Raw genomic sequence first — 12,561 nt, 5'->3', positions numbered from 1 at the left:
TCAATTAGCCAAAACCTCGCTAAATCCTCGAAAAATATGTTGGGGAGTATTGGACCTGGCTATAATAGCCCATGTTTTTAAAGCATGTTTTAGGCAAAGTTAATTATGTTTGCTAGTCTAATTAAGCTTTAATATTAATATGAGATCATTTGAGAATTATATTATCATATTCTTATTTGTGTTGTGGAAATTTTTGAAATTAGAAATGTTTTAAAATTTGATATTCTAAGATTAAAAAGAAAAAAAAAATGAAATGAAGGAACCAAAATTTAGTCAAAGTCCTCTTTATCTTCTCCTGTTTCGTGTCACTTCAATGAATTGCCACCACAATAAATTGTTGTCAAATTGTCAAAGCAACAGTTAAACATTCCTAAAAGCAACCTGCAGTAGAATGATCTAAGCTTCTCAATTCATCAAACAACTTCAAAAGAAATAGAAAGGACTCAGTAAAGATGAAACCCTCACACCAAAAACTTATTTTCCTTCTCTCTTATTTCATCTCCTCTGTTTTCATCAATCTTTTTTCTGCATTTTACTCTAATATGCAATCCAAATTTGCCCCTTGTTTCTTCATCAATGTTTTAGATCTCTTCAAGTTATTGAATTTAGGCTCAAAATTTTCTTCAATCGGAGTTCAGAGCTATGACATAAGCCCTTTGCAAGTTTGGTGTAATTGCTGAACTTTTTGATGCGTTGCTGCTGTGCATGGGTGTTAGTGTTGTTGTTGTGCGGTGATACTGGGTCATTAATGTTAAGTTTTGTTGAGTTTCGAATTTTATTGGCAGGTAGAAATTTTGGGTTTTAATTATTATCGTATTTCATCAATTGCAATATGATTTACATGCTAATATTTGTTAATGATTTTCACAAGTAAATTTGAACTTTTTATTGATTTGTAAAATCAGTTTTGTTGCAAGATAATATCATCTAAGCTAAACTTATAAAACTAGATTTATTTATGATAGCCTAAATTAGTTTTTTATTTTTTATTTTATTATTATTATTATTATTATTATTATTATTATTATTATTATTATTATTATTATTATTGTTATTATTATTATTCTGATTTGAAGATATAAACGAGATTCTTGTTAATGACTTTATCTTAATCAATTTCAGAATTTCAAAGTGGAGATTTTAGTGATTAATTGATCAGATGGTCTTAGTTATGATATTTAAATAAGTTTGAGGGATTGGTATTAAAAGGTTTTATTAAACGGTCGTTGATTATGTTATTGTGTTGGGTGAATTATTTTGGACTTCAAGCTGGAGTTGAAGATCAAGATTATCATAAATGTTCTTGGAGATTGCATATAGTTGTGCTTGAATATGAGGTAACCTTTATGTTCAGTAAAATCTATTTAAATGCCCGTGTGTGCATTATATTGAATTTTAGATATTATATATCGTTATAGTTATGGCCATGGTTATAGATGCATCTTCATTTGTTGATTTGTGGAATATGACTTTGTTATGCTATTGGAATTGATCAGAAATATGTGTGTTTCTTGGAATACAATTTGAGTATGATAATGAGAAAATGATTTTGAAATTTTTTTTAGCTGGCTTAGTTTATGAACTGAGATGAATAGTGGGTAAGGTACATGTTGAGGAAAATGATTCGTATATGAGTTAAGACCAGATAAGGTCGAATATTGTGTTATGTTATATTATGTTAAGTTTCAGCCTGTACTTGCCAGCGATTTCTGTATTGTGATTAAGCTATGCCGGCGATATATTTTCAATAATGAATTTTTTTTTCGAACAATTACCAAGTTAGTTTCTTATATGAAAAATGTTTACGAACCAAAACCGTTTTGACGGGCTGAAGTAAAGTTACTGAGTTTTTGCTCATTTTAGTTTTGTTTTTGTTTTGTATTTTCTTCTGTAATTTGCAGGTTTGTGTTGCGACCTCATAGTGGATTGGAAGAAAAGAGTTGGTTATTATATTGTAGATATCCTAGTGATTCAAAGGTTGTATTTGGAAGTATTCAAGTTCTTAGTGAAAGATTTAATATTCTATTATTTTGGGAATCGAGTAATTAAGGTATTATGTAATATGTTATTTGGTTTTGAAGTTATTATGTTGTGGGCCCATAACCCATAGGTCCGGGATCGTTTTATAGTTATGTTTTCCGCTGCGAATGAATATAATTCAAAGTTTATTAAGTGTTAATTGAGATTCATGAACGATAAGTGTGATTAGCTAGCAGCTCGGAAGTGCGGGCTGTTGGAGATGGTATCATAGCATGGTTGTTTATAGTTGTCGTGATCTTCATATCATGGCATATGAGTTAAGAAAGATATTTGGGATTGTTTAAAGTTGGTTAGGGATATTAGTTAGTTGGAAATTGAGGAAATTGAAGGTTAAATATCGAGAATTTAGAAATGTGAAAAGTGTTATTTGGAATATAATATGCGATGATTTGAGGAAATTGTGGAGAATCTTGATTGAGGCTTAGTGATTATTGGATTGAGGAGCCATGAATCATTTGAGGTTATAGAGAGTGTATCTGTTTAAATTTGGGATTTTGTCTAAGATGTTCACGTGATCTAAGCGTTTTGAAATGATCTAAAATTATATGTTTTCAATTTTGAGGACGAAATTTTTTCTAAGGGTGGTAGATTATAATAGCCCATGTTTTTAAAGCATGATTTAGGCTAAGTTAATTATGTTTGCTAGTCTAATTAAGCTTTAATATTAATAAGAGATCATTTGAGAATTATATTATCATATTCTTATTTGTGTTGCGGAAATTTTTGAAATTAGAAATGTTTTGAAAATTTGATATACTAAGATTAAAAAGAAAAAAAATGAAATGAAGGAACCAAAATTTAGTCAAAGTCCTCTTTATCTTCTCCTGCTTCGTGTCACTTAAATGAATTGCCACCACAATAAATTGTTGTCAAATTGTCAAAGCAACAGTTAAACATTCCTAAAGGAAACCTGCAGTAGAATGATTTAAGCTTCTCAATTCATCAAACAGCTTCAAAAGAAATAGAAAGGACTCAGTAAAGATGAAACCCTCACACTAAAAATTTATTTTCCTTCTCTCTTATTACATCTCCTCTGTTTTCGTCAATCTTTTTCTGCAATTTTCTCCAACATGCAATCAAAAAATTGCCCCTTGTTTCTTCATCAAAGTTTTAGATCTCTTCGAGTTATTAAATTTAGGCTCAAAAATTTCTTCAATCGGAGTTCGGAGCTATGAGTTATACCCTTTGCAAGTTTGGTGTTATTGATGAACTTTCTGATGCATTGCTGCTGTGCGTGGGTGTTAGTGTTGTTGCTCTGCGGTGGTGCTGGGCCGTTAATCTTATGTTTTGCTGAGTTTCGAATTTCATTGGCTGGTAAAAATTTTGGGTTTTAATTATTATCCTATTTCATCAATTGCAATATGATTTACATGTTATTAGTTGTTAATGATTTTCACAAGTAAAGTTGAACTTTTTATTGATTTGTAACATCAGTTTTGTTGCAAGATAATATCATCTAAGCTAAACTTATCAAACTAGATTTATTTATGAAAACCTAAATTAGTTTATATATCTATTATTATTATTATTATTATTATTATTATTATTATTATTATTATTATTATTATTATTATTATTATTATTATTATTATTATTATTATTATTATTATTATTATTATTATTATTATTATTATCAGTTTTGTTTCTACGTTATACCCCTGTGTTTTTTCGGTTTCTACGTTGTACTCCAACTTTTTAAAAATTCCACACGGTATCCTCAAGCTTACCTTTTGTAATGCATGGTGCCCAAATTGCTGATTATATGTCATTAATTTCATTTATTTTTTAAAATTTATTGGAACTAATTTGACTTATACATAATTTAACCCTTAGAAGGATTATTCGCTAATTAGATTCGTTCCACCAAATTATAAAAAGTAGTCGAAATTAATGACGTATATAAGTGGTAAGGGCATTGTGTATTAAAAAAGGTAAGTTTGAGGGTACTCTATAGAATTTTTAAAATCTTGGGGTACAACGTAGAAATTGAAAAACCACAAGGATATAACGTAGAAAAACCCTTATTATTATTATTATTATTATTATTATTATTATTATTATTATTATTATTATTATTATTATTAATATTATTATTATTATTATTATTATTATTATTATTATTATTATTATTATTATTATTATTATTATTATTATTATTATTATTATTATTATTATTATTATTATTATTATTATTATTATTATTATTATATTATATTATTATTATTATTATTATTATTATTATTATTATTATTATTATTATTATTATTATTATTCTGATTTGAAGATATAAACGAGATTCTTGTTAATGACTTTATCTTCTTAATCAATTTCAGAATTTCAAAATCAAGATTTTGGTGACTGATTGATCAGATGGTCTTAGTTATGATATTGAAATAAGTTTGAGGGATTGGTATTAAAAGGTTTTATTAGAATAGCATATGTTGTTGAGAATTTTTGGTATCATTTAGAAAATCATAACTAGCTCATAAGGTTTAAGTTGATTACTATCTATTTGAAGAACAGTCGTTGATTATGTTATTGTGTTGGGTGAATTATTTTGGAGTTCGAGCTGGAGTTGAAGATCAAGATTATCATAGATGTTCTTGGAGGTTGCATATAGTTGTGATTGAATATGAGGTAACCTTTATGTTCAGTAAAATCTATTTAAATTCCCGTGTGTGCATTATATTGAATTTTAGATATCATATATCGTTTATAGTCATGGCCATGGTTATAGATGCATCTTCATGTGGATTTGTGGAATATGACTTTGTTATGCTATTGGAATTGTTCAGAAATATGTGTGTTTCTTGGAATACAATTTGAGTATGATAATGAGAAAATGATTTTGAAATTGTTTTAGCTGGCTTAGTTTATGAACTGAGATGCATAGTGGGTAAGGTATAGGTGGAGGAAAATGATTCGTATATGAGTTAAGACCAGATGAGGTCAAATGTTGTGTTATGTTATATTATGTTAAGTTTCCGCCTGTACTTGCCAGCGATTTCTGTAATGTGATTAAGTTATGCCGGCGATATATTTTCAATAATGAAGTTTGTTTTTTTCGAACAATTACCAAGTTAGTTTCTGATATGAAAAATGTTTACGAACCAAAATCGTTTTGACGGGCTGAAGTAAAGTTACTGAGTTTTTCACTCATTTTAGTTTTGTTTTTGTTTTGTATTTTCCTCTGTAATTTGCAGGTTTGTGTTGGTAGCTCATAGTAGATTGGAAGTAAAGAGTTGGTTATTAAATTGTAGATATACTAGTGATTCAAAGGTTGTATTTGGAAGTATTCAAGTTCTTAGTGAAAGATTTAATATTGTATTGTTTTGGGAATCGAGTAATTAAGGTATTATGTAATATGTTATTTGGTTTTGAAGTCATTATGTTGTGGGCCCATAACCCATAGGTCCATGATCGTTTTATAGTTATGTTTTCCGCTGCGAATGAATATAATTCAAAGGTTATTAAGTGTTGATTGAGATTCATGAAAGATAAGTGTGATTAGCTAGCAGCTCGGAAGTGCGGGCTTTTGGAGATGGTATCATAGCATGGTTGTTTATAGTTGTCGTGATCTTCATATCATGGCATATGAGTTAAGAAAGATATTTAGAATTATTTAAAGTTGGTTAGGGTTATTAGTTAGTTGGAAATTGAGGAAATTAAAGGTTAAATATCGAGAATTTAGAAATGTGAAAAGTGTTATTTGGAATATAATATGTGATGATTTGAGGAAATTGTGGACAATCTTGGTTGAGGCTTAGTGATTATTGGATTGAGGAGCCATGAATCATTTGAGGTTATAGAGTAAGTGTATCTGTTTCAATTTGGGATTTTGTCTAAGATGTTCATGTGATTTAAGCGTATTGAAATGATCTTAAATTTTACGTTTTCAATTTTGAGGACGAAATTTCTTCTAAGGGTGGTAGATTATAATAGCCCATGTTTTTAAAGCATGATTTAGGCAAAGTTAATTATGTTTGCTAGTCTAATTAAGCTTTAATATTAATAAGAGATCATTTGAGAATTATATTATCATATTCTTATTTGTGTTGTGGAAATTTTTGAAATTAGAAATGTTTTGAAAATTTGATATACTAAGGTTAAAAAGAAAAAAAAATGAAATGAAGGAACCAAACTTTAGTCAAAGTCCCCGTTAGCTTCTCCTGCTTCGTGTCACTTAAATGAATTGGCACCACAATAAATTGTTGTCAAATTATCAAAGCAACAGTTAAACATTCCTAAAGGCAACCTGCAGTAGAATGATCTAAGCTTCTCAATTCATCAAACAACTTCAAAAGAAATAGAAAGTGTTACGTAGTATGAAACTAGTAATTTAATACAACGACTCCCAACAACAGGTTCTTAACTTGGAGACTCGTGCAACAATTATTGGACTCGATTCCCGATACTGAGCTCCGACTAGCCAACTGCAAAAAAGGGACCACCCTGGAGGTTTGGGTGGTATTTCCCCCTCCGATGCTTAAGTCAGATATCAGGGATAATGTGAAGGATATTTTAGCGAGAGAAAGTAGAGAGAGAGAGAATTTATGGCAGAATAACAGTACTATACTCTGAAAAACGTACCTTTCCCCTGATTTCAAGGACTATCTATACTGTTTGAAATGATTGTTGTACCTTGATGTCACCCTAATTTGAGAGCATCTGATTGGCTAAGCAATAAAATGGTGACAGGTGGCAGGTATTGATTGGTCATCACACCTCACCTTTATGCAGGAGTATAAGATGCTTTAGCTGGGCCTAAGTACAGGTTTGGGCCATAAGAGTGGTTTTAGTACATCTTTTTCCTGAGAAAGGTGTACTTTAGCCCACATAATTTTCTGACCGATGTGCTTTACCTTCATAAGCTTGCGCCACATGTAAGGCTAGGATGGAGCCACGTGTCATCTTGGTAGCCCTTGATTTTTAGGCTACAACATTTGCCCCTTAAAAGTGGAAGTTACCATTTAGGTGCCAAGACGGTGGATTTCCTCTTTTAACCGACCTGGAACTGCCCTTCTCTTTTTCAAAAAAGAGGCGCCATTTTGCCGGTCTCCACAGGTCAACCCTCAAGAGCAACGGTTTCTTTTATCGGATGAGGGGGTCACTTTCACCCCTCTATAAATATGTGACTTTGTCGTTTCTGAAATCATTTTAACATCGCTGAGAAATTTTCTAGAGAGATAGACTCCGCAATTTTTACTGAGCTTTTTTAGAGAGAGAAATTACTCCCGTCCAAGCTCTTGCATACTACTACTTTGTCCGTCCGAAGTTCCGGTTCGTCCTTGACATTCGTCCGAACTTTCTCTACAGGTATTTCCTCATTTATTTCCTTTGTATTTTCACGCATATTTTAAGAAAATGGATTCGTCCTCTTCATCGAACAATCCCGGCCGCTCAGGGGTTGGTACTACCCTAGAATTGAGGGCTTGTCTTCCTCGGCATCTTCTAGAGTTGGACCTATCTCTGCCGAGCATGCATTCTTTTTCTTTAGTCATGAACGGCAAAGTCAGACGACCCAGTCTTTACCTGTGCAGGGAAATCTGGCGCGCGTCAAGCAAACAGCTCGTATCAGACGAGGAGTTAACCTGCCGGCCTCCAGCTCAGAAATGGAGGCATCTACTGGACGGATTCCCGCTGATGGAGAGCGAGAAGTCCAAAGCGCTCTTCCTGCCAACCCAAATCCTTCTCTTGAACTCGTCCAGGAGGGATCCGATGTTCGGGGCTCTCCAGACCCCAGCCCGTCCAAGCCAAGGACGGCCTCAGATGAGTCGAACGAAGCTGAAACCTCTTCTAACCCGGCTAGCGAATCTGACGAGCCGTACACAACTTCCTCCGAAATAAGGCGCCGTCTTGGCCCCTTATCTGACCCTAAATACATCCTAGCCGAAAGTGGCTGGCTAGGACGAGTAGGTCCTCACCTTGAACATCTTTCTTCTGCCATACCCATGCCGGGATATCGGTTTGTTCTTCCTGGCCGGGAGGACACTATACTTAGTGCTCCTGCTGGTCACTTCGCTGTTTATCGGCTGGCTTTAGATGCCGGGCTGCGATTTCCATTGCACCCCTTCATCAGCCGCCTCCTTTATTACTATAACATAGGACTTAACAAACTTGCCCCAAATTCATGGAAACATTTTAACCTTCATAGCCGTCTGCGAATTTAAGGGTGTTGATCCGTCCATGGCTGCCTTTTCCCAAATACACTATGTCTCCAAGGTTCCGAAAACTGTTGATGGGGCCTGGTTCAATGTTTGTAATCGTCAAGGTTTCATGATGTCTTGGGACAAGACGTCCAAGATGCATGCTTGGAAAGCTGAGTTCCTGTTCGTCCAAGCTCCTAACGAGGTGGTGGCCAGACGGTACTGCTACACTAGCCGGGTTGCTACCAATGCTGGACGAACAGCGTCCTTCCTGGAGCTGGAAAACAGCTCAGCTGAGCAGTTGGTGGAATACTTCAAAATCTCGTAGTATTCCATCAACGACGTCTCCTTTAAGGGCCCGTCCAATTGGATCCCTTTCAAGGAGATGTTTTACAATGACGATTTCCTGGTCGCGGCCGGCTTGCGGCGGGCCGAGGATAGAGGTATACCTTGTAATAATTTCAAAGTAAATGCCCTCGTCCTATATTCATGATTTTAACCATGTCTCTTTTTCTTATGCAGACTCGGCCAAGGCGAAACTCATAAGATCTTGGAAAGGAGATATGAGTTTGTCCAGATCCACAGACTCCTTCTGGAAGGAGTTCAGCAAGACTGGTGCTGAAAAGAGGACAGACACTCTGGTATAAACTTTTTTTTTTTTTTTTTTTTTGCTGGACGAGTCTTTTCTTTGAGGAGTAAAACGTCCTGAATTAACCCTGGACGAGTTCCCTCTCTATGGGGCAGAACGTCCAAGGTTGATTCGGGACGGCTTTAGCCTTTAATGGACAGAACGTCCTAAATGAGACTTCTGGACGAGCTCCTTCTTCGAAGGACAAAACGTCCAAAATTTACTTCTGGAGGAGCTCCTTCTTGGAAGGACAGAACGTCCAGAATTTCTGGACGGACTCCTTCTTTGAAGGACAGAACGTCCTGATTTTTCTTCTGGACGAGCTTCCTCTTTGCGGAGCAAAACGTCTAGAGCCAGTCTTGGACATCTTCCTTTCTCTTCTGATTTTTGCTTTTCATCTAATATTTTTTCTAACTTTTTCAGAAAATGCCCCAGCGTCCAAGGCGTTGGCAGAGAAGGCGGCCTCCAAGAAAAGACCTGCCACAACTGGTGAGGCACCACCACCCAAAAAATCCAAAGGATTCACGGCCAAAAAGAAGAAGCCCTCCCGGCCGGCACCTAAGGTGGTTATTTCCATCCCAGCTGAGGATGAGTCTCCGGCTAAAGAGGAGAGGGCCATAATCCCTTATGCCGGCCCTATCGACCAGACTCCTCCTCTTTAATCTGAGCAACCAGAGGCAGTTGCTCAACTGGACGAGTCTGAAGCTAAGCCTGCTCAGCCGGATGCTGCCTTAGACGGATCGGCTTATAATGGGCCAGTCGCCAAGCGGTAGGCCAGATGCCGGAGGCATATAGGATGACCTCCCGTTCTTCTGGTGAGTCTTATTACTCAAACATAGTTAGAACCTTGCGCGTTGGCGGGCGGCCAATGAGTCTGTCCAACCGTCAGACTGTTGTTATTCCCGTCAAAAATATTGACGAGTCTCCTCTTTCAGATAAGGGAAAGGGCATAGCTGAAGAAGCTCCAGCCGGCTCTCCCACTCTTTCGGACGATGAGTCCTCGGCTACTTTTTCGAGGATGACATCGGCCGATCGTGAGAAGCTCAAGCAGGAGCTTTTCAAATGCTTCCCTGAACCTTACATTAAGGGTTTGAGGGGAGCCTCATCAGGACATGTTGGCTACATGTCTCAACTGGCTGTAGAGGTAAATTTTTTTCTTTTTCCTGGACGTTTGATTTCCATACTTAGATATATTTTTTCAATTTTGCAACCGTCCTAACACTTTTCGTCTTCCCTTTGACAGCTCTTTGCTCGCAGCTTTATTACTGAGGACTGGGCAAGGCAGTTGAGGAAAGAGAACTAAAAACTCGTTGCTGACGTTACCAAAGCTGCCAACCATGCCCAGTATTCCATGGCCAAGCAGGAGTTACTGCATCAGCAGTCGAAGGTGGCCTGGGAAAAGAGATCGGGCGAGATGGAGTCCCAAATCAAAAATTATCTCCTCCGGCTGACCAGTCTTTTGGACGAGAAGGACGCTCTCCAGGACGAGAGGAATGTGGCCTTCTGGCGCGGCGGAACTCAGAAGAGAGAACCGCTATCTCCGAGGGAAAGACCATGTGCTGAAGATGGAACTTTCGGCTACTGAGGAGGCGGCCAAGGAGGCTATGAACGAAGTGATTGAAACTTCGAAAACCTGGGCCGTGCATGCCTTTGAAATGCTGGCTGAAGAGGAGGACATCCCTAGATATGTTCGCCGGCTAGAATTTCAACAGAGCTTGCAAAAGGCTAACATTAAAGGGGAGGAACCCCCCGTCTTGTAGGAGTCTTCAGAAGATGAAGAGGAAGACGAAGTTGAAGCCCAGGACGAAGAGAACAACACTCCTCCATACGCTTAACTTTCCCATTATCCATCTTGGCCGCAGGCCTCTTGTACTTGTATTTTTTCAATTTCTTACTTTTGTAATTTTTAGATTAGTTTGTAATCTTTTCTTTTATCTATAAAAGAGTTATCTTTTTCCATTTCCAATGCTTTATACTTTTATGCAATGGACGTCTTGTTTTTTATGAAACATTTATGCCCAAGTACGAAAGCAACTCGTCTTAACACATTTAATCTGATTCAATGGCTCTCATTGGCCGAATAGTTCAAAACATATATCAAGACGTTTATCTGATCAATGGCTCTTATTAGCCGAATATTTCTAGACGTTTATCAGACGCCTAAGTTTAATACTTAAATTTTAAAACTGTTAAAGTTAATAACTTGTTCGGCCTGAATTTTGGCTATCCTTCGTTTTTGGACAAAGACTTAGTTATTTGCAATAAATTAGGTCCCTATATGCCCCCCTCCTCTTGGACGAAGAGGTCTTAGGACCTTTCTTTGTTTCAAGAAGGAGAAAGACCATAATTTGCTCAATAACTTGGACGTTTTATGAAGGTTATTGTAACCCGTCTCTTCGTTAAATGTGAAATAACTTGTTCCTTTACTAAGGTTGTTATTTCTAAGTATGGCTTTTGGACGAAAAGTAGGATACCTTTACTAAGGCGTCCTAATTCCAGCCGACCTTGTTTAGGAGATGTTTAACTCTTTAAGTAAACAAACCGCTGGCCGATTCCATGTACTTATCCTTATAAGGATGATAACATGTTGGCGATCTCCTAATAGAAGGTGTTTTTACTTGCTCTGCTCTGTTTTATTAGTCAGCTTTGGACGATAGTATGTATTTTTAACTTAAACAAATAAATCAAACAGAGACACAGTCATAGGAGGGAAGTAGAACTGTATTATATGAATTTTGCTTGACGGATAGTCAAGGTACATGTATACATTTCTACTTTTTTCATTGCAAGGCACTAAGAAAAGATTACACTTTCAAGATATCTTAAACAAAGTATTTTTTCAAAGTGTCAGAATTCCACGTCCTAGGAATGGAACAACCGTCCATGTCTTCCAGACGAAAGGTGCCATTCTGAACTACTTCGACGATTTTGTAGGGTCCCTCCCAGTTAGGAGTGAGCTTTCCTAGCTCCTTAGCTCGGCCTACTGCTTCCATCTTCCTCAGGACGAGATCCCCCTGCTTCAGTGGCCACCTTGCTACTCTTTTGTTAAATTCTCTAGCCATTCTCAACTTATAGAGTTGCATCCTTAGCAGCGCATTGCCCCTGATATCAGGAACCAGATCCAAGGCCGTCCGAAGAGCAGCCCAATTGGCATCTTCTGAGTAAATCATCACTCGCAGAGTTGGTTCCTCTTGCATTATCTAGGTTCTTTTTTATTCCGGCCGACAAGATCTTATTAAAAGCTTCGACATGCCCATTAGCCCGTGGATGAGCTACTGCAGCAAAGTGAGCCTTGATTCCTTGATCGACCAACCATTGACGAAGCTTGGGTGTTTCAAATTGCGGTCCGTTATCAAAGACAATGGACTGGGGCATACCAAACCTTGTGCTGAGATTCTTCCAGATGAATCCTTTGACGTCGTTGGTGGTAATGCCTCTCAATGCTTCAACCTCCACCCATTTGGTGAAGTAGTCAACGTCTACTATTACAAACTTTTTCTGGCCGGCGGCTATAGGGAAGGGACCCAGTATATCCATTCCCCATTTGGCAAAGGGAAGAGGAAATAGGACGGGAGTTAAGTAACTGGACGGCTTCTGATAGACGTCGCCATGCCTTTGACAACTATCACATTTCTTTGCGTAAAGCAAGGCGTCCTCCTTTAAAGTCGGCCAAAAGTAACCAGTCCTTAGCGCTTTTTCTCCTAACGCCCTCCCTCCAATGTGGGAAGCACAGGCGCCCTCATGCAG

The 12,561-nt window shown here is 36.9% G+C and overlaps 1 long non-coding RNA gene across 3 annotated transcripts; it reads left to right on the top strand.

Moving 5' to 3' along the window:
* Window positions 1–220: 220 nt before the first annotated feature.
* LOC125498444 (uncharacterized) lies at window positions 221–10,357 on the top strand. 3 transcript variants are annotated; one of them, XR_007275433.2, is made up of 6 exons: window positions 221–785; window positions 1,123–1,337; window positions 5,244–8,629; window positions 8,709–8,827; window positions 9,238–9,958; window positions 10,058–10,357. It is a non-coding gene; the product is annotated as an uncharacterized LOC125498444 (long non-coding RNA). The 3 variants fall into 3 exon arrangements; XR_007275434.2 differs by having other exon boundaries at window positions 5,244–8,827; window positions 9,238–9,629; window positions 9,750–9,958; XR_008969929.1 differs by having other exon boundaries at window positions 5,244–8,827.
* Window positions 10,358–12,561: the final 2,204 nt, after the last annotated feature.

Source organism: Beta vulgaris, chromosome 6, assembly GCF_026745355.1.
Source record: "Beta vulgaris subsp. vulgaris cultivar EL10 chromosome 6, EL10.2, whole genome shotgun sequence".
NCBI lineage: Eukaryota > Viridiplantae > Streptophyta > Magnoliopsida > Caryophyllales > Amaranthaceae > Beta > Beta vulgaris.
Note: the sequence above shows the minus strand (reverse complement) of the source record. Positions and strands in the feature narration are given on the sequence as shown.